A 20,463-nucleotide genomic window follows, 5' to 3' on the forward strand; every position below is an offset into this window, starting at 1 on the left:
TAATTAGAGGCTTTGTTATTAATTAATCGAAATTAATCGCATTTTTAATCACATATAAATATTTGACCTGAGAACAGTGAGAAGCAATTTTTTTCACATGGATTTTAGTATACCATTGAATAATGACTGAATACATAAGCTTAAGCAACAAAACATTGTTTATTTTTTTCAAGGTGGTTCTTAACCAAGACCAACAGAAAAGTGCAATGTTTGCCATAAAGTGTAGCAATAGCATATTTAGGAATATAGTACATTTCAGAGATTCAGGTAGCCTATAGGTAGGTAGACCTTCTGTAAACTAACACTTTGTTTTTTAAGGAAAACACAATACTTTCAAGTACATTCAGAACATTGGAAACCCTGACTATTAGAAAACATCTCTCTGTTCCTTCAGAGACCATAACAGACTTTGTTGATTTACCAACAGTTGATTTAAAAAATCTAATCAACTTCAGTCCAACTCTCTCAATAACCTTGGCCAAAACAATAAACAGTTCAACATAAAGTGCCAGTTGCACCAACAACGTAATAAATAGTTCAACATAAAGTGTACCATTTAAAATAAAATAAAAAAAGTGCCAGTGATTGACCTCAATCCCTCCTATTCTTCCAATATCCTGATGAAAAATAAAATCTCTCTGTTGCATAGGCCACTGTTTGATCAACGCGAATTGGGTGTGGGTCCTTGTACTCCGAGTCGGGCTAACATCCACGCTAGCTTCCACGCTAGCTGCTATATGTTTTGCATTGAGGTTATACTTGAGGCTTGATGTGCTGCGGTGATATGCGAATTCCTTTTTGCATAATTTGCAAACAACCGTGCTCTTATCGACGCTTCCACCCGTCCGTTTTTTTAAAACAAAATGTCCCATCCACGGGGCCAACCAAAGCAGTCTCATCAGCTTCTTCGTTCATGTTTGACTATTGTTCACTGTGGTTTGTTGTTGTCTGAAGTCATGAACGTTAGTTGGTGCTCCAGTATAATCGGTACCCCTGAAACTCATCCAGTGAGAAACGTTCCTCGGTGCAAAAATAAGTGCGATTAAAATGCGTTAATTTTTGTGTAATTAATTCATCTTAATTAACGCGTTAAAGTCCCGGCCCTAATAAAAATACATCAATATGAACCTAAGGATTCATTTCCAAAATAAAAAAAAATCAACTGGCTAGAACAGTGATAATAAAACAATTCTTCATAAGTCTGTGTGCTCCAAAAAAATAAATACATAATACAATTTTGCAATCCCTTTGCTAGAACAATAAGTTATAATACTTTGCCACTTTGCAATCTGTGAAAAAAAATGAAAAGAAGGAAAATGCTGATATTTGGCAAAATAAAGTGTCTTATCACAGAATTAGTGGCTGCAATGAGCCTGTTTTGCACTGCACATTTCTTCAAAACGGGGTTGCAGGCTCAGTCGCGGCGCCAGAGATTTTCTTTTGGGGGTGCTGTTGGGTAGCTTGACATTTCATAGAGGTTGCTCAAACATTTAGGGGTTCCCATTAATGTACCGGTCGCTACAGTTGAACTTTTTACTGCAATAATGCCCAAGCACATACCCAGTATATCCGCGACTGTTACAATGAAGGCTCGAGAATCAGCTCACGCCATATAGGTGTAAGCAGGGGTAAAGTGCTATTTTTATAGTTGTGTGGACCTAACATCCTCTAGGGGGGGTTCCAGGGGCCATGCTCCCCCGGGAAGATTAAAAAATATATATTAAAGTGAAATGCATCAATCTGGTGTACTTTGAGAGCAAAATGAAGAGATCTATTGATACATCTCTCAACACCCATATGAAACAGAACTGTATTCAGATTTTCTTTTCTTTTATGGATATTTTACAAATCACTCTCCTATTAAACTGTATTGTTGTTTTACTGTCATATAGTATTTCATACCTGTTTTTCATTTATTCTCTTTTTTTATACCTATAATGATCATATAAATGTGTGCCTCGGAAATAATTGTTTACATTAATCGCGACCAAACCGTTTGAGACCCACTTAGATAACTTAGACTAAAGTGAACTATTTAAACACTGAGTCCTTTAGTTCAATGAGCCTCTCAGTCTGACAGGCGAGAGTTCTCCCTCTGCCTTGTTGTTGAAAAAGCTCCTTATATCCGTTAGTAGGGCTGAACGATAAATCGTGTCATGGCGATAACCGCGATATGCGCATGCACGATATTCACACCGCAGGGACGTGTGGTTTTATTCATTTAAAAAAAAAAATGCTAACGCACTTCAGCACAGAATTCAAAAATAAAGATACCCTTATTACTTATCGAAGCTGCACATACAATATATCCGATTTAAAGCTGAGAGTCCACAGATTATTTAAGTATAGTATCATCACTAACGGCCCGTCCACACACAGGCATGAAAAAAATCTTGATGCTGGGCGTGTCTGAAGCTTGGCAATTTTTTGCGACCAACAACCAATCACATGAATCTCCCGCCCCCGACATACAAAGCAATAGCAATGTTAAAACAAAGTAAACTGGATATAAACTCTCCAAACAGGCGAAAACCTACAAGTTTCACCCACTGTCTCTGCCACCTCCCTCCATGCCTGGTTCCTCCGGTTTGTATCCCGGTAAATAGTTCTGGTCGTAAAGAACCGGGTGATTTGCTACCGTAATTTCTCGTTTGGAATATGAGGAAATTAACTGCGGTCTGTCTCTCCCAGCTTGCACGCGGTTTGATTGTTTAGCGCTTGTACTGGCGGGATTTGCATAAACGGGATTTGATTGTCTGATGCCAGCTTCGAAAGCATCGGGAGCATCAAAAGTTGAACATTGCTCAACTTTTGATGCTCACGATGCTTGCAAAGCCATGCTCCGCTCCCCACAATGCAGTTCGGCGAAGATTAAAAAATCTTCTACGTCACCCCATTCAAGTGAATGGACGAAGCTTTGAAAGATTTTTTTCAGGCCTGTGTGTGGACGGGCCATAAGTGATCTGATCTCATGACATGGGAAGCAAACACAGACATCACAACACGTACCTTTATGGAGCTTTTACGGGACATCGTCTCAGCGTAGCTGTCAATCTGATCAAAAGACTTGTTCAATGGCATTAAAACGAGAAAAAACGCAGCTGAATCGGTTGATCCATAGGTTATGCTATATGCATATGCTGACAGTTATTTTACTCTTATTTTTATTGATCTCCTATTTTCATAGTCTTTTATTATTATCATTATTATTTTTTTCCTTGATTTTATTTATTATTTATTTTAGATTTTATTGATCTGTGTGAATCTTTGATGTACTGTTTTTTGCTTTGTTTTTCACGCTTACCCTGTTGCTGCTTTGTACAACTGAATTTCCCCTCGGGGATTAATAAAGGTTCATCTTATCTTATCTTATCTTAATAATGTATCTGTGGCTTTGAAGCAATTGTTTATAATCCATAATTCAATTTTTATGTAAAAATCGGAGCACAAAAGTTAGCGGCTAATGGTAGTCACCGGTTTTGGCTACGCGTCACTCTCACTCCTTATTTGTTCATGTGTTGGTGTGTGTAGAACTTCCCCTCGATTCCATTGGCTCGAGCGGTTATAAAGAGATTCCATTGGTCAAAATCGACCAAGGGGGGCCAGAGATATGGAAAATCCACCCAAATGACCCCAGAAGTGGGTTTGTTTGGCTAAATCTCTCTAAAAAGGTCAAATGTCACTTGTTTTGCATCAATCTTGATACAGGGTACTTATTATATGTTGTACTTTGGATTCCTAAAGCTTTTAATCCACTAACCCATCATCCAAGGGTAGTTTTCACTATAAGTAAAAAATAATTTTTGGACGGACACTATAATTTACATTTTTTTTACTATGTTCAATCTGAATGTTCTTTAAAATAAAAAACATCTATATTGATTCTGACTTTTCTACATCCAACTCACAGGTTTATCATTACTTTGAGAGAAAAGATTATTAATTTAACCCTTTTAGAAGGGAAGACATTGTCATTTGTTCTGGGAATGTCATTTTCGAGCCTGAGACCTGAAAAACAGGCTCAGTGCTTAAGTAGGTGACTTAACTCAAACACGTCATGTTACAATTGTTTTGCTGCTTGCTACAAAAGGAAAACTTGCGTGGCTCTCGTCCGGGGTACTTGAGTGAGTGACATGCAGGCTCTGCATGCAAAGCAAACCACCAATCACAATCATTCTTGATCAGATCACAGTAGGCCCCGCCCCGCTAGTTTGCAGACCATCAAAACACCGGTAAAAAATTAGCTAGGCACAGGAGGACAATACCTTCATCTGGTTAAATATAGTTAAAAAAAACGCAATATATATCGCAGGGGAAAAAAAAATTGCAATGTCAGTTTTTTGCAATATCCGTTAGCGCAGCTAGCTAGCACCAGATGCTAACAACAACAATCTCCGGTACCGCGGCGCTCTCTTTCTCTCTCTCTCACGCACACAAAAGGGCTCGTTCCACACACACACAGAGCTGAGCTTGAATGATACACAGAGACCCAGACGTACTTGTACTGTACTGTAGCATATTATTTTCGAATCAATCACTGTTCCAATTATCAATTTCACAAAAAAAAAAAAAAGAACTCCTGAACAACAACAAGAAGCCCGCGTTTTATCCACTTTGTACACAACGATGGAGAAACTTAACAAGCAGCAGTGGTCCACGGTGAACTCGCCTTCTCTCACGTCGATTATGTTGCAGGACGAGTCGCTGAATGTGTGGAGCTCATTTGATGCCGGTGAGTTATGCATTACCCATTTGTTTCATTTGTGACTTTTTGTTTTACAACATAAACTAAACCATGTAGCTATCAACAGACCTGGCTATAAAGCTAAAGTTGATCTACTACAGCTACCGGATGTGCATCCAAACCAATAATAGCGCTAGCATGCTAATGCTAACAATAATAAACAAAGGTATCCCCATGGCAAAGACAGCTAACACCTCCAATGTATCTTCTTTCTTCTCACTAACGAGTTATGATTCATTGTGTTTATATTGTGTTTACAGAAATATCTGGTTTGGAGTGTACTGTGTCGGAACCACCACTGCCGTTAGCGTGTAGCTCGCCAATGCGGACGCAAGAGTCTCCTTTTCCCACAAGCAGCTCTTCCCAGGAATCTCTGGTGAACCTAATCCAGCCAGTGGGCCGGCACAAACAGGGTAAGGTTTACAGTGGTCATAATAGTAATACTGTTCCCTGTTGCCATGTGCATTTATCATGGCATAGTCATTGTAGTAGTTGTTCAAGTTATACAACTGCAGCCATAACAACAATACAACATTTCATTACACAGTATATAATATACATCTCATAAAATGCCATGAATACGGTGTTGACTTTATTTTTCCCTTTTTGTAGTTAAAAGGAAGTGGGATTTATCATCTGGCCTTCTGGAGTATCTGGAGAAAAGTGACGACAGGGAGGAAAGGCTTCAGGAGCAGGGCCAGGCGATGCTTAAGGAGCAGGGCCAGGCGATGCTTCAGGAGGTGCATGTGGCCAATGCTGAGTTCCTACGAGTTTTCACCAGAATCGAGCAGTTTGTATACACGTTCTTTTTTTGTATACACATTATTATTATTATTATTATTATTATTATAGTATATTCACCACACTTTTTGGTGAATTATTGTCCATACATATCTTTGATTTGTACAATAAACAAAATTCAAAAGTCATGTCTGATCCATTGATTTTATTGAAAAAACGGATAGGCATGTGTATTTGAGTTAAGAATATAGTCTAAACCGTTTGGGTATGCACTTTATTTTATAAGAATATAGTCTAAACAACAGAAATGACTCTGGAAAAGCTGCAGATTGAGCCATAAGAAAGGAATGCAACTGATTTAATGTGTAATGTTTTTATCGGCAACAATTTAAGCTTTGTTAGTTCCAGGTTTAATATTACTCAGATGTGAATCATGTGTGCAATCCTTACAATTTAAAGTGCCCATAAAATGATGTTTGAAATGTAAATGTATACTTGTAATGTCTTCCTAGGAGAAGGCCCACTCACAGATTGACACACATTTAAATACAGGGCATTCACTTATATGATATGACATACTGTACATTATATATGAACCCTCTCAATATACAGGCTTATATGATGTTTTTTATTCTGATAACAGTATAGAAGCATCAGTATAAACAAGCTACATTGATAGGGATCCTTTTTTTTAAATTTCCTGTCAAATTAATTAATATAGGTTTTTAGTAAGAATATACTATTTTGATAAAGGGTAATAAGATTGAGTATTGTATTATTGCCAATAATTAAATCAACATGTTCCACTGTTGTGTAGATGAACAGCAGTCATTGTTATTATGGATATATAATAAGGACTGCCGTTAACAATGGTTATATGATTTTGGGGAGGCCAGGACTGTATGATAATGTTCTATATTATTTGTAGTTCTTTTGTCCAGTTTCAATTTTATTCATAACTCGATTATGTGCTTTTTATAGTTTTTTTTCATTTGTGTCATTTGATTTTTACAATATATAGAATATAGTCTAACCAGGGATTCCCAAACTTTGCCATGCCAAGGTCCCCCATATAGCATTAACCTCTGGCGGGGACCCCCCTTGCAAACATTTTTTTTTTAAATGATGTGTAAAGTGCCTCGCGATGGAGCATGCAGTGCGTTGCCACTACATTTGGGGCCTTCTGCCTGATCGAAGCTGTCACTCCGCTTTTTTTGCCTGTCATAGCCCCACTGCCCCATCTGAACACACACCCACACAACGAGACCAGTCAAGTCCATTTGAGATGATGTACTCATCTAAAACTTGGAAAATGTCTCTTCATGTGGTCCTACCTTCCAGTGCTTTGCAAAATAATATTTCCTCAACAAAGTTGTCTTCTGAAATAAATCTGATGTATGTAAGCAATTCTGCGACATTTGCTACATCCGTGCTCTCATCCAGCTGCAGAGCGAAATATTCACTAGCTCTTACTTGCTCCAAAAGCTGAGCAGATACTCAGTTTCACTCTCAGTAGCGGCAGCTCGATTCTGATTGGCTTGAAGGGCGGTCGTGTGATTCAAAAACAAAAATATTAAAACATTGGCATCAAAGGACACATAGATTGATATATATACTGTATACAGTTATTAATAACATAACAACAAAAAAAAGTAAACTTTAAAAAAAAAAAATCCCTTTTCCCTCAAACTTTGCGTGACCCCCCTGGTGCCCCCTGGCGGGGCCCCCACTTTGAAAAACACTGGTCTAAACCACAGAAATGACTCTGGAGAAAGGAATGCAACTGATTTCATTTGTAATCTTTTTATAGGCAACAATTTAAGCTGTGTTAGTTCCAGGTTTAATATGTGCAATAAGTTAATTTCAATACGTTTTGCAATAAACATTGAACCAGTCCGGCCCTCGACTAGTACCCATTTATTTTTTATTTTGGTCCACTGTGTGTTTGAGTTAAGAATATAGTCTAAACCGTTTGGGTATGCACTTTTTTTTATAAGAATATAGTTCATACCTGTTTGTATCTAGATTCTGTGATTTGTACACAAAATAAACACAATTCAAGTCTGATCCAGTGATATTATTGTTAAAAAAAAAGAGGCATGGTACAAAATAGATCGGGTTTAACTGCAGTAATATTAGTGAAATAGTCCATCAATGCGGATCTAACATCAGCTCCTTGTCTACCATTATCTGGTAAGGGGCGTAAGGGGGTTGGTCGTACACAAGTTCATGGCAATCGTCGGTGAAGTTGTCGCTATGTTCCTCACATATGTTGTGTAGTACACAGCAAGTCACTGTCATTATTTTTGCTGAGCTCCAGCTCGCAGTCGTTCATTTTTAGGAGGCACCTCCATCTTCCTTTTAGCCTTCCAAACGCCATCTCAACAACCGACCGTGCACTGCTCAGCCTGTAATTGTAGGTGTGCTGTTCATTGGTCAGTCTCCCAGTGTCCGAAAATGGTTTCATTAGCCATCTTTGCATTGGAAAAACTGGGTCACCAATCAGGTAATGTCCCACATCACAGCTAGAGATGGTCATTTTGTTTTGGCCTAGCAACACTCCATCACTGATAGCCACCCAAAGATTGGATTGTTTTAGCACTCTAGCATCATGTACACTACCTGGGTCGCCAACACACACATCCCAGAACATCCCCCTGCCATCAACAACAGCCTGTAGAACAACAGAATGTCATCCTTTTCTGTTATAATAGTCCTTGGGATAATCTCGGGGGGCTAAAATAGGGATGTGGCTTCCATCTATTGCACCAACACACTGTGGTGCTCTCCAACGTCTGTTGAAAAAAGTGGCCATTTCCACCAACTTCTCCACATCAGGAAATGTGATATGTAGTGGAAGCAGCACTTCCATGGTTGCCCTGCAGAAATCCTGAACACAGAGGCAAACGGTGCTTAGGCCTACCCCGAAAAGATGGCTGATGGTCCTGTATTCACCTCCGGTGGCCAGCTTCCAGAGGGCAATTGCAACCCGTTTTTTATTGCTGATACACAGACGGTAACTTGTGTCTCTTCTCCCCATAACGCTGCTGAGCTGTTTGCAGATGTAGTCAAAGGACTGCCTGGACACGCGGAAATTCTGCATGAATTGCAGAGGGGAGAAGTCTGGAACAATGGTGTTCCACAAGTCCAAAGATCTGGGCTGTGTCCAAATAACATGCGACCTCCGCCTTTCCGCCAGCTTCAACATGATCTGTGGAAATAACATTGAGAATCAGTTTTAATATTATACCATAGTAATTAATTTAGAAAAGCTGGGTAGTTTGAGCTTGGCGCATGCAGAGGCTAACAACAGCTAGCTCTAACATCGAATAGGACGTATATTTACCTTCTTTCTCCTATGGAATCTGAATCGTCATTGAAGTTGATGATTAGGATTGTAAAGCAGTTTTGAATGTAGCATGTAACGACTGTAAAGTTGGTAGTAAAGTCGTCCTATTACTTCCATTTCTTTTCGACAAAGCAAAACCAAAACGAGTAGCGCTTCAACACAATCGGCCATTGTTGTTGTTGTCGGTGTCAGCTGTGAGGGGTTTCCGCGCGGTTTGGCTTTATGAAGCAGGCACGCAAACGGTTACGTCATGACGCACGCAATGACGCAGCACCAGTCGGACTCTGGGCGGTATGAAAAGAGCCGGAGCTAAACCGAAGAACCGGTTCTGAACCTGAAAAGCTCTAGCACGGAGCTTGAACCGGAGTTGCGTAGGTGTGAATGAGGTATAAGTGTAACTTCCGCCAGTCATGCCGACGTCATAAAATGAAGGCACTTTGTAGCGAAAGGGGAGGCTGCCTGCTAGAATGATTCCATGCATACATGTTTAACAATGGGGCTATCATTGCATTGGAAAATGTATACATATCAATTGGGATCCCGTCAGGTCCTGAGGCCTTACCACCTTACATGTTAAGAATGGCATTGGAAAAATCTTCAAAGTTCAGTTGCCTATTCATTGTGAGTTTTGTTTCTACAGAAATATTGGGAACAGACAGCCCATCTACAGGGTGTCCGCGGGGTCTTAAAAAGTATTAAAAGTTGATAAATCAATTTAGCGAAAATTAAGGCTTTTAAAAAGTATTAAACGGCATTTTCCAAGGTATTAAGAAGTCCCACAGCAACGACAACATGAAACACCCTTTAATTTACTGAAACGACATGTCGGGAAACCCCCTCAAGGCGGCCCCATGCATAGCGCGCCGTAAAATGCTGCTTATTATTTTAAGTTTCGTTGCCTTGCTCCGCTGTGTGTGTGTGTGTGTGGGGGGGGGGGGAATAAACGACTACGGTAACGGGTCCCAAGGCGGGTAGACTGGCATACGCAATGCTCTGGGGGTCCAACGGCTCTGTGTGTGCCCTATATGATCATTTTCTGATAACGATGAAATGGCCCCGCCTCCTTCTCCCCACGTCTCCTGCTGCTGCTGGGCTGTCAGAAGAGGGGGAGAAAAAGAGAGGCAGTCACCGTTTATTAAATATTCTTATATTATTATACAGAGAACAGAGTCATTATCAATTTGTTTTAAAGCTCAATAAATAACAAAGAAGACCTCTGATCGGCACTTTCCTAATTTTGTACGGAAGATTTAAACTTTAATGGACATGTTGACCGGCGGAATTTTTTTTTTACGGAAACTCTGCCGCACGGTCCCCTCGTCCCTTGGAAGTGGCGGAGAGGTGGGTGTTTTTCATCTGCTGGTGGACTACCTGAGAGATACAGCAGGAGAACACGCCCTCCACCGCGGAGAATAAACAGAAGGGCAACCATGGCAACCATGCTCCGGGGTCTTCTTCGCTGCTTTTGGTGTATTTCGGGCGGCAGCAGCGCCACTTACAGGCCTGACATATGTACTACATCGTTTCCAGCATTTCCAGCAGTCTAGTGTGAACGGACACGTTAATGAATCGAATGCGTGTGAACGGAAGACTTTTTTGCGCTTGCGTATGCGTTTTACCGTGTGGGGCCGGGGTCTAAGCCAAACTATATCCGGTCACAGAGATCTGCTATTTTAAAGTAAAGTCAACACATATCGACCCTAATATAGTCTATATTAAGAACGAGAAAAGTCTTAACATATATATCCTTTTTTGTAAACCTATGACAAATGTGTGAGGGTGATGACGTCAGAGCATCGTCCTATGTGCCAGGGCTTAGCCCCGGACAGCCCCAGCCAAATTTAACCCCTGGGTATTTGTGAGGGAACTCCTATATGGCATTACCCTGCTGAAGCTCACCAAAGTTTAACATATTTCATAGTTCAAAGTTTTGTCAATTGTTTTGTTTATTGGTCAAATACTGGTTTCTAATGGTTTCTGAGGAGTTTGACTGGAATGAAAGAGCACAGAGTACAGAAGCAACAAAGCAGCATACTGCATTAAACCTGACCTTCACAGAGAGGTTGAAGTTCATGTGGAGAGGAGGCTTCAGTAGTCTGTCTGCACTCTGTTTAGTTTTGCTATCTTACAATCAATATAGTAAATGAGAGGTAAAGTGTGTCGCCAATGTAACCGGCTAGAACTCAAAGTTGCGATGAGGTCTTAAAATGTATGGAAAGGGTCTTAAAAAAGGTCTTGAAAGGTATTAAATTTGACTTCAGGATTCCTGCATATACCCTGATCTAGGAAAATGTTTTGACTTACCGAATTCAATGGATAATCAGATTGATAAAGCCTCTTATAGAACGAAACAAATATTAATTTCCAACACATCTGTAGTTATTGCCCACTGTTCATTTCAAATTTCAACGCAGATGAACTATCGAGTTTTGGGATAGAGTGCAGTTGAAGTCACCTGCCATTATTACTTTGCCTGGGAGGGATGCAACCATTAAAAATTGATTCTTTAAAAAAGCGGGACTGTCGTCATTTGGGCATAGACATTCACCAAGGTGATGATTTCTTTTAACATAGTGCCTTGTATCACCAAATATCTTCCAGCTGTATCGGATATAATAATGTTCACTCAGAACAGACTTGTGAAGCAACACCCTAACCCCCCTAGAGTGAGAAGAAAAACATAATGCCAGTACCTGGCCTGGCCATCTCCTTCGCATCTTTAACCTGTTAAGCCCCAAGCCTGTTTTTCAGGTCTCAGGCTCGAAAATGACATTCCCAGAACAAATGACCATATCTTCCCTTCTAAAAGGGTTAAATTAATAATCTTGTTTCTCCAAGCAAGGTTACACCTGTGAGTTGGATGTAGAAGTATCATAATCAATATAGATGTTTTTATTTTAAAGTAAATTCAGATTGAACACTGCAATTTTTTTTAAATGATTGTGCCCGTCCCAAAAAATAAAAGTACTTATAGTGAAAACCACCCTTGAATGATGGGATGGTAGACTAAAAGCTTAAGGAATCCAAACTACAACATATAATAAGTGTTGTGGCGATCCAGCATAACACAACAGGAAAGAATGAAACGTAGAGGAATCAATAAAACACAAACACAGAAATAGTTGAGATTAATTATTATTATTACTTAGTTGCGCACCACCAAACAACAATGGGGAAACATTACCTGCTCTCAAGCAATCATACAGCAATGCTCCCACGAATACAAGAAACACAGGGGCAGATATACGTTTCTAAATGACACACGGACATGTTCCCTAAACATGTTTAACGCACACACATTGTCAGGTCTCCTAAACTTGGACATGTTCCAGATGTCGAAAGGTCATCATCTCATGACTTCTTTAGGAGTCTTGCAGGATATGAATGATCCAATTAACAAACTATATATACGTCTGCACATGAACGCACATACATTTCTTTCATTAACTAACACTTAACGCTATTATATCTAAATGTAGCCTCTTTGCATTTCCTCTGAGCTTGGCGTCAGCTCACTTAATGTAATAATTAGCAAAGAGACGATTCTATGGAAACTATAACTTAATAACATACCTAGTTACTATGACTAGGTCCAAGATTGATATAACAATAAGTGGCCTGTATCAAGATTGAAGCAAAACAAGTGAAATTTGACCTTTTTAGAGAGATTTAGCAAAATACCCCACTTCTGGGGTCATTTGGGTGGATTTGACCTATCTCTGGCCCCCCTTGCTCGATTTTGCTGATTGGCATCTCTTTCTAACCGTCAGAGCCAATGAAATCGAGGGGAAATCCCACATACTCCTTATTTGGTAATGTGTGTGTGTGAGACTGACGCATAGCCAAAACCGGAAGCTGCGATAACTCTGGTGGCTACCATTAGCAGATACATTTTACTCCCCGATTTTTACATAAAAATTGAATTATGGATTATAAATAATGCTGTCAATATTATCGCGTTAACGGCGGTAATTCATTTTATGAATTAATTGCGTTAAAATATTTAACGCATTTGCAGAATGGCCCGCCCCATACATCCCACCAGTGGCAGCGCCAGGGTATGGCTGGGTAGGCTACACCCATACCAAGAAATGGCTTAGCCCCACCTTAGTCCCACCATGAAAAATTATGTTAAAGTAAGCAAAATAAAGTCCGCCAACTCGCGCCAAGAATTGCACAGACAGCAGTTAGTAAGATTGATTTCAGTAGCCACTTGTCTGGAAATACCGAAGACCAGAAACGTTTTTGAAAACTTTTGTCAAGTAGTGATCGTCTTCTCAATAGAACATCTTTGATAATGTCTTCTGGCCAATCAGAATCATGATAACGGCATGGTGTTGTTGCAGGAAGTCCCGACGGAGAATACTTTTTCTGTAGTACAGGGGTGCACATAACTGGTACGCAGGTACGCATGCGCGGCAACAATCTGAAATGCGTACCGTCACTTGTGTCACAAAGCGCATTTGCGTACCGACGCACTTGTGAAGCTTTTCCAGAAGGCGGTTAGATCACCGGACGACAGAGCCGGTCTCCGTGTGCACAGACATGGCTGCTTTTAACGTCGGTCTGTACAACGGAATTGTGCCAAAACTACGCCCCCCCCCCCCCCCCCCGTGTTGATAGAAATAAGACCCCACGGTTTGATGATTGATAAGTGTGTGGGCTGTCTTTCATTTTGACACACAGAACAATGTTATAATAATAAACATACATACATACATACATCCTGTATGTTAAATGGATATATCCGCCTTCTTTCATTTATCTTTCCATTCCCACAACAATATACATAAAGAAATGGCATATTTTGGACATAGTTCGAATGGTGATTAATAAATGTTTAAGCTTTGATTAATCTGATTACAATTTTTAATCGTTTGAAAGCCCTAATTATAAATTAAAAAAAATATTCCACAGAAACATTATCAACCAATGGATTAACCGATTAAGCTGCGTTTTTTCTCGTTTTAATGCCTTGGAACAAGTCTTTTGATCAGATTGACAGCTACGGTGAGACGGTCTTCCGTAAAAGCTACGTAAAGGTACGTGTTGTGATGTCTGTTTGTGTGTATGTGCCAAAGTGCGTTAGCATTTTTCGCTCGGGTCATTTAAATGCTTCTTATGAGACTTGTGGTTTTTTTTGGTAAAAATAGTTTGTATCGTCAGTAAGCTGAGATTATTCCCGTTAATCTGGTACAACACATTAATAGGTTCTTAAATATTAAGATCCCCTGAGACACAGTGTCATGAAAAAAAAAAAGGACCCGCCGAGGGGGACCTTGGGGCTTAACAGGTTAATAAGTCATCCCTAAGCAGATGGGTGTGTGTTTAAAATGTAGCAGCCTGCCGTCGCTCTTTAGCTGTTCTAATGAAGGTAAACACAGTGCAGTAAAAGGCCCAGCTCTTTGCAGCTGGTGCTGCTCTTCTCAGATTCTGCTGAGTTACACGTCACTGCCTCCTGGTGCAACAGAGATTTCATGAAGTGAAGGAGGCTTTCCTTCTATAAAACAGCTTCGGGCATTAGATACTGTAAGAGTTACGGACATGAATTCATAGATCAAGACAGACTGGTTCACAGACTCTCGTGTTTTGTCGATCCGGTGCTTAACCTGTTGAACCCCATCCGCCCGCTGGCGTGGGGAAAAACGTATCTATCATCTGCAGGAAACAGCGTCTGAGGGATTCTTAATATTTAATCAACTATGAATGTTTCATATCCATGTAACAGGAAGAAACTCAGCTAACTGATGATATGAACCATTTTTAGCAAAAGAAAACACAAGACTAACGCTGAGCCTCTGAATTAGCCCTGAGCGAAAAAATGCTAGCGCTGTTAGCACACAACTCACAGTTTAACACCCTTATTACTTATCGTAAATGCAAATCCAACATACCGATTAGCATTGTTGGAGCTATATATATATATCTTTATATTATTTAATAGTTTAACATTTATTTTCTTGCTGTTTATAGTGTTTATTATTATTATGTATTTATATGTATTCTTAGTTAGTGTCTATGCTTTTATTTTGAAGGCATGTTTTGGGCACTGGGTAATTATTATTATTATTATTATTATTATTAGGACCGGGAGTATGTGTGGCGCGAGCGAGAGAGAGAGAGAGAACGGGCACACCTTACGTGTATTGTTGTTGATCGCATCTGGTGCTAGCTAGCTGCACTAACGGATATAAGGAGCTTTAAATTAAAATAGAGGAGCGACATTTCGTCGACAACTGCGCAGAGCACTTGACTTTATGCAGGTAGCCAGACAGTGGGACATTGTACGAAAAGTCAGCACTGATAGTGCGCGCAACATAATTGCAGCGTCCAGGCAGCTCCCGTTCGAGCATACGCCTTGACTTGCACATAGTGCCAACGATCCATCAGTGTCTCTTTCCACACACACACACACACACACTTTGTATTGTATTATTGTATTGTATGAGAGAGGTTCCAGGTTGAATTGAGGCGGATATTTTTAATGTTCAGGAGAATATTTTTCATTGTTCAAATGATAATAAACAAACATTTGCACAAAGCATATTTGTCCACTCATATGTTGAGTATTATTAAAAAATATCCCTCTAAGGAACATTTAGAAAAGATAAAAAATGTGCGATTAATCGCGACTAACTATGGACAATCATGCGAATAAATATTTTAATCGACTGACAGCCCTTGTTTCAACCATGTTTTCTAATAGTCTTGTTATCCCTTTTAGAAAATATTATATCTCCAGGGTTTTATTGCTAGCGTCGTTAAGCTGCATCGAAGGAATTTATTTTCAATGTTCATTAATATGCCGAGTAGTTTCTCGAAATAATCTGTTTGGTTTATAACATTTTGTGACTTTAAACTTTGATTGGGATGTTTTTGATAGTTCCTGTTGAGTTGGCAGTCTATTCTGGTCTAAAAGAAGAACCAACGATGAATGTATCCAGATAATATTCATGATGATTTCAGTTTGATTCTGTTCTCTTTTGTTTAAATTATCAGAATGTACCAAAATAAAAAAGGCCTTAGAAACAGACGCACATCCCTGCATATTTGTACATCAGAAACATATCATTCACTTGTTTTAGGGCCGCTGACTGCTGGATTAAATATGTCACTCAAACTTTCATTTTAAGTAAAAATATACTTTTTAACTCAATGTGTTTGTCCTGGTTTGTTCCAGTGAAGGACTCCAGCACATAATGAGGTATTACACAACAAAAAGTGTGTTTCTCCAACAGTTTACGTCTCTGAACACCTATAAAAGAAGTTCAATCAGAATCATAAAATTGTTCTTTCAATTGTTTGTGGTGGAATAACTTTCTTAAAACTATTTGTATCAACAATGTATAATTTAAGGAATCTTTTAAGCAAAAATTGTAAATATTTAGCATTAGGAACACAATTTTTCACGCTAATTAACATTTATATCTGGCTGTTGAGGGCTCTGAAGTGAAGTGTATTTATTACGTCAAATCCATCAATCCAAGTGAATCAAAGTTGATTTATTCAGCCCAATATCACAAATTATACTTTACAGTTTATACAGATAATGAATACGCCAGAAATTCCCGGTGCTTGTTAAAGAATATTCCTCAAAGACAGAAGAGTTAATAGCCCTTTCTCAATTGTCAAATTTCCGCTTGAATCCACGGTCCTCCGGCAGTGACCCAGAAATCCATTTCAGCACGCCATGTTGAAGGAAAACTCATTTCGGCCGGACTTATCTTAACCAATAACAGCTCTGCAAACTCTCTCCCCTGGATATTTGGCTAGTTTTTTTATTTTATGAACTGCTTTAATCATGACGCAATGTTTCCAGTGAGAACAGCTGCTGAGGTCCGTGCAGAAAGCAGAACAGTTTGTTTAATATATATCACTCAATAATATATATAACAGGTCTAAATAACACTTTATTTGAAGGCTTTAATAGATATCTAAAAACAAAGAGTCAATGTTTTTCTAAAACCAGAAGTAGGTTTGTGAGTCTGCAGTGCATGACATTAAGGATTTTGGGAGATGGCCCTGTGGGCCATCTAAGCTAATTTACAGATGGCCCTGAGCCCAATAGAGATTGCCCTGAAAAATGCGCGCGGACGAAATGACGCACAAAGGGTTTGGGGGGCCTCCCCCTAGAACATTTAGATGTTTGCAGGTCTTAGATGCTGTCTGGTGCATTCTATTGAGTGAATTATAAGATGAACCGCCACAATATTACAATTTCAATTGTATTCTTCATTTCACTTGTTTGTGTTTGCTCGCTTGCATGCCCTGCATAGCTATAATAAATACTTAAGTTGTTGGTCAAGACACTTTCCATCTGTTGAAGGCAAATGCCTTCCCAGATGTAAAAAAGTAGAAAACATTAAATTCAGTTATAACTGCCAAAACAAACATTATTTACGCTATTATGGCCCCTGTTCAAAATGTTTGTAATGTTATCTACTGTAAGTTGGTCGAAGGAATGCCTCCTCATCCAGAAGCTGACCGAGCAGACCCGAGCAGCCGAGTGCATCCGCGAAGCACACACAATGGCGAGGTCAGAGTTCCCGTTAGCAAGCAAATCTAAATCTCTTTGGTCAAAATGTCCGGTCAAAATAATTTCCCTTTAGCGCAATACCGCTTCAGTTGCGCCACTTATGTGACAGACAAGAGTAGTCAATTCTAATGTGTAACACTTCATGTGGAGAAAGAGATGTGCTGTATGGGTTGATTGTGCGTTGATCTGTTGCTAATGCCTCGGGGTTCCGGTGGGCATGTAAACAAATGCATAATGCTGCGCTATACTTTGTGGCCTCATCCAGTTGCATAGTGACACTTATTGTTTAGGTCACGGTGTCTTTTAATAAGCAGGTAGTCTTATCATTCGCTAAAACTAGCTGGATCTGATCGATATGGACATAAACGCCAGTCAAGTCTAATCTGACGGGAGAGAGAGATCAGCTGCTGCCGACGAGTCGACACGCAGCTCTGCATGATCACATGCAGCGGTGAGCGGAACAAAACACACACTTCAGGTTAGAATATCACACGTAGCTATTTTAATTACCTCTCAAACTACCTAAACTTGTTATAGATATGTTTAGTTTTACTGTCGGGTCACTCATTACTGGATCCGCGAGCTCCATGATACTGGTATAATAGATTGCCCGATCGGGCAACCAGCAGGTGAGGCTTCATGGCCCGAGCTAAATACTAGATGGCCCCGGGCCATCGGGCAGTCCTTAATGTCGAGCCCTGGTCTGATATCAGTAGTGTAGATGTGTGAGCATGTAATTGCTTTAAAGTCATTATTAATGAAAACCTGGCAGAAAGTACTGTTTTAGCCTCTTAAATGTAAAGATGTCCTGCTATCCAATGCTTCCATCATATTATACTGAGTATTTTTGGGTTTGGACTCGAGAAACTGAGATGAACCCTTTTTAAAAATATTTTCCACCAATTAGCCATTAATCAATTTTCCCAGAAAATACGATGCAGATGAATCATTAATGAAAATAATTGTGAGTTGAAGTCCTATTTGTGAGGAGACTCAAACTGGTTAAGGATCATCTCACCCAGTAAAACATATATTACAAATTGATTTTCTGGCAATAAATGAGTTGTGTGGAAAGCTTAGAGGCAACATAATCAAGCTAAAAGCCAATACTGACATATCAGCAGCAGTAATTTTGCAAAAATAGCTCTTTTAAACATCTACATCCTCTTGTGTGTTTGATCATGTAGAGCTGTAGGTGACCATGTAGAGCTGCAGGTGATCATGTAGAGCTGCATCATGTAGGGCTGCAGGTTATCATGTAGAGCTGCATCATGTAGGGCTGCAGGTGATCATATAGAGCTGCATCATGTAGGGCCGCAGGTGCTCATGTAGAGCTGCATCATGTAGAGCTGTAGGTGGTCATGTACAGCTGCAGGTGATCATATAGAGCTGCATCATGTAGGGCTGCAGGTGACCATGTAGAGCTGCAGATGATCATGAAGAGCTGTGTGTCACCGTCAGCAGCAGCTTATCCTGATCTCTGATATTGCGCCAAGGGGAAATTATTTTTACCGGACATTTTGACCGGAGGGATATAGATTTGCCGGTCTTAGTCCGTCAATTACCGGATAACGGAAACTCTGCCCTGTGATAAAAAACAAATGTCCCATTGAGAGATAATAAGGTAAAGATGACCTGTAAATATTGTAAATATACTCACACCATACAGGAGGATAATGGTTGGACATGTAAACTGCCATCAGGTCTGTAGGCCTCTGTCCTTATTTCCCTGTTTTGTCTCGGCCACAGTCAGACAGACCGGATCTTTTGTTTGGCTTATTTTATAATCACATTAGCCAGTTGTCATTTCTGCAACTATTGTTGACAGTTTAAGAACAATGTATTAAAAAGGAAGAAGAGGGCCCACCACAAAAACTGTTTTAATGTGTATATATATGTTTTGTATTTAATTGTATTGTATTTATTTATTAATTTGTTGACTTTTGGTGACGTCACCACTTCATATATTTTCATAATATATACAGTACCAGTCAAAAGTTTGGATACTCCTCATTCGATGGTTTTTGTTAATTTTAATAGTTTTTTACTTTGTAGAATAATACTGAATACATCAAAACTATGAAAGAACACATATGGAATTATCTAGTTAACAAAAAAGTGTTAAAAAATCCAGAATATGATTTTTATTTTAGAGTCTTCAAAGTAGCTTTTGCCTTTATGACAGCTTTGCACACTCTTGGCTTCTCTCAGTCAGCTTCATGAGGTCGTTGATCCGGAAAATGTCAAGAACTTTGAATGTATCCTGAAGTGCAGTTGCTGGTGTCACTGTTGGTGATTTATTCAGAATTCAAGGCTCACTTAACCAGCTTGGCTACCAAAGCATTCTGCAGCAGCCAGCAAAATATAAATCAAATTCTGGATTTAAAAAAAAAAAGATTTTGTTTACTAGATAATTACAGACGTGTTGTTTTATAGTTTTGATGTCTTCAGTATAAATCTACAATGTAGAAACAATTAAAAATAAATAACAAACTTCTAATGAGAAGGTTTGTCTAAACGTTTGACTGGTAGTGTAAATAGATTGTATCTTACTGTGTTCATGTTTGCACTACTTGAGCCAATTAAACCTACTTCATCCATCACTGGATTCTGATTTTAAAACTATCACACAGATATTTTAGTGTGTCAATACCTGAAAAGAAACCAGCAGAGGGCGATAAACCTCTCTTTCCCCAGCAACATCAACCAGCTCTGACTGAGAGATTCAAGGCAATCCTTACTGCCTTACTAATTGTAGGCCTACTTGATTAAAAGTAGTAATAATAATAATAATAATACATTATATTTATAAAGCGCTTTTCCTGGTGCTCAAAGCGCTTACAAGCAAGTAAAACAAAATAACAACAAAAGTAGAAAGTGCTAAGGTAGAAGGAATAAGGGCAAGGGGTTAGTTGATTAGGAGTTGAAGGCAAGAGTGAAAAGGTGAGTTTTGAGGGATTGTTTGAATGATGGCGGATCTGACGTGGCTGGGGAGGGAGTTCCAGAGTGTGGGGGAGGCTGCTGCGAAGGCCCTGTCACCCCAGGTCCGGAGCTTTGTCCTGATGGGCTGCAATAGGTTAGCTTCAGCAGACC

The 20,463-nt window shown here is 39.5% G+C and overlaps 2 protein-coding genes across 3 annotated transcripts in view; one reads left to right on the forward strand and one right to left on the reverse strand.

The window, feature by feature from the left end:
- Window positions 1-20,463, reverse strand: part of LOC307028545 (uncharacterized protein) — a 151,682-nt gene that overhangs the window by 83,139 nt on the left and 48,080 nt on the right. The window lies entirely within an intron of this gene.
- LOC307028548 (uncharacterized protein) overlaps window positions 1-20,463 on the forward strand; it is a 72,193-nt gene that overhangs the window by 30,545 nt on the left and 21,185 nt on the right. The window contains exons 2-3 of one of the 2 annotated variants that reach the window (XR_013805027.1): window positions 5,005-5,157; window positions 5,357-5,655. The exons of the other annotated variant lie outside the window; for it this stretch is intronic. The gene's annotated coding sequence lies outside the window, so the exon portion shown is untranslated. Of the gene's footprint in view, window positions 1-5,004; window positions 5,158-5,356; window positions 5,656-20,463 lie in introns of those variants that run through there. 2 annotated transcript variants of the gene reach the window in all.

Source organism: Notothenia rossii (genome assembly GCF_949606895.1).
Source record: "Notothenia rossii genome assembly, chromosome: 2".
NCBI classification, from domain to species: Eukaryota; Metazoa; Chordata; class Actinopteri; order Perciformes; family Nototheniidae; genus Notothenia; species Notothenia rossii.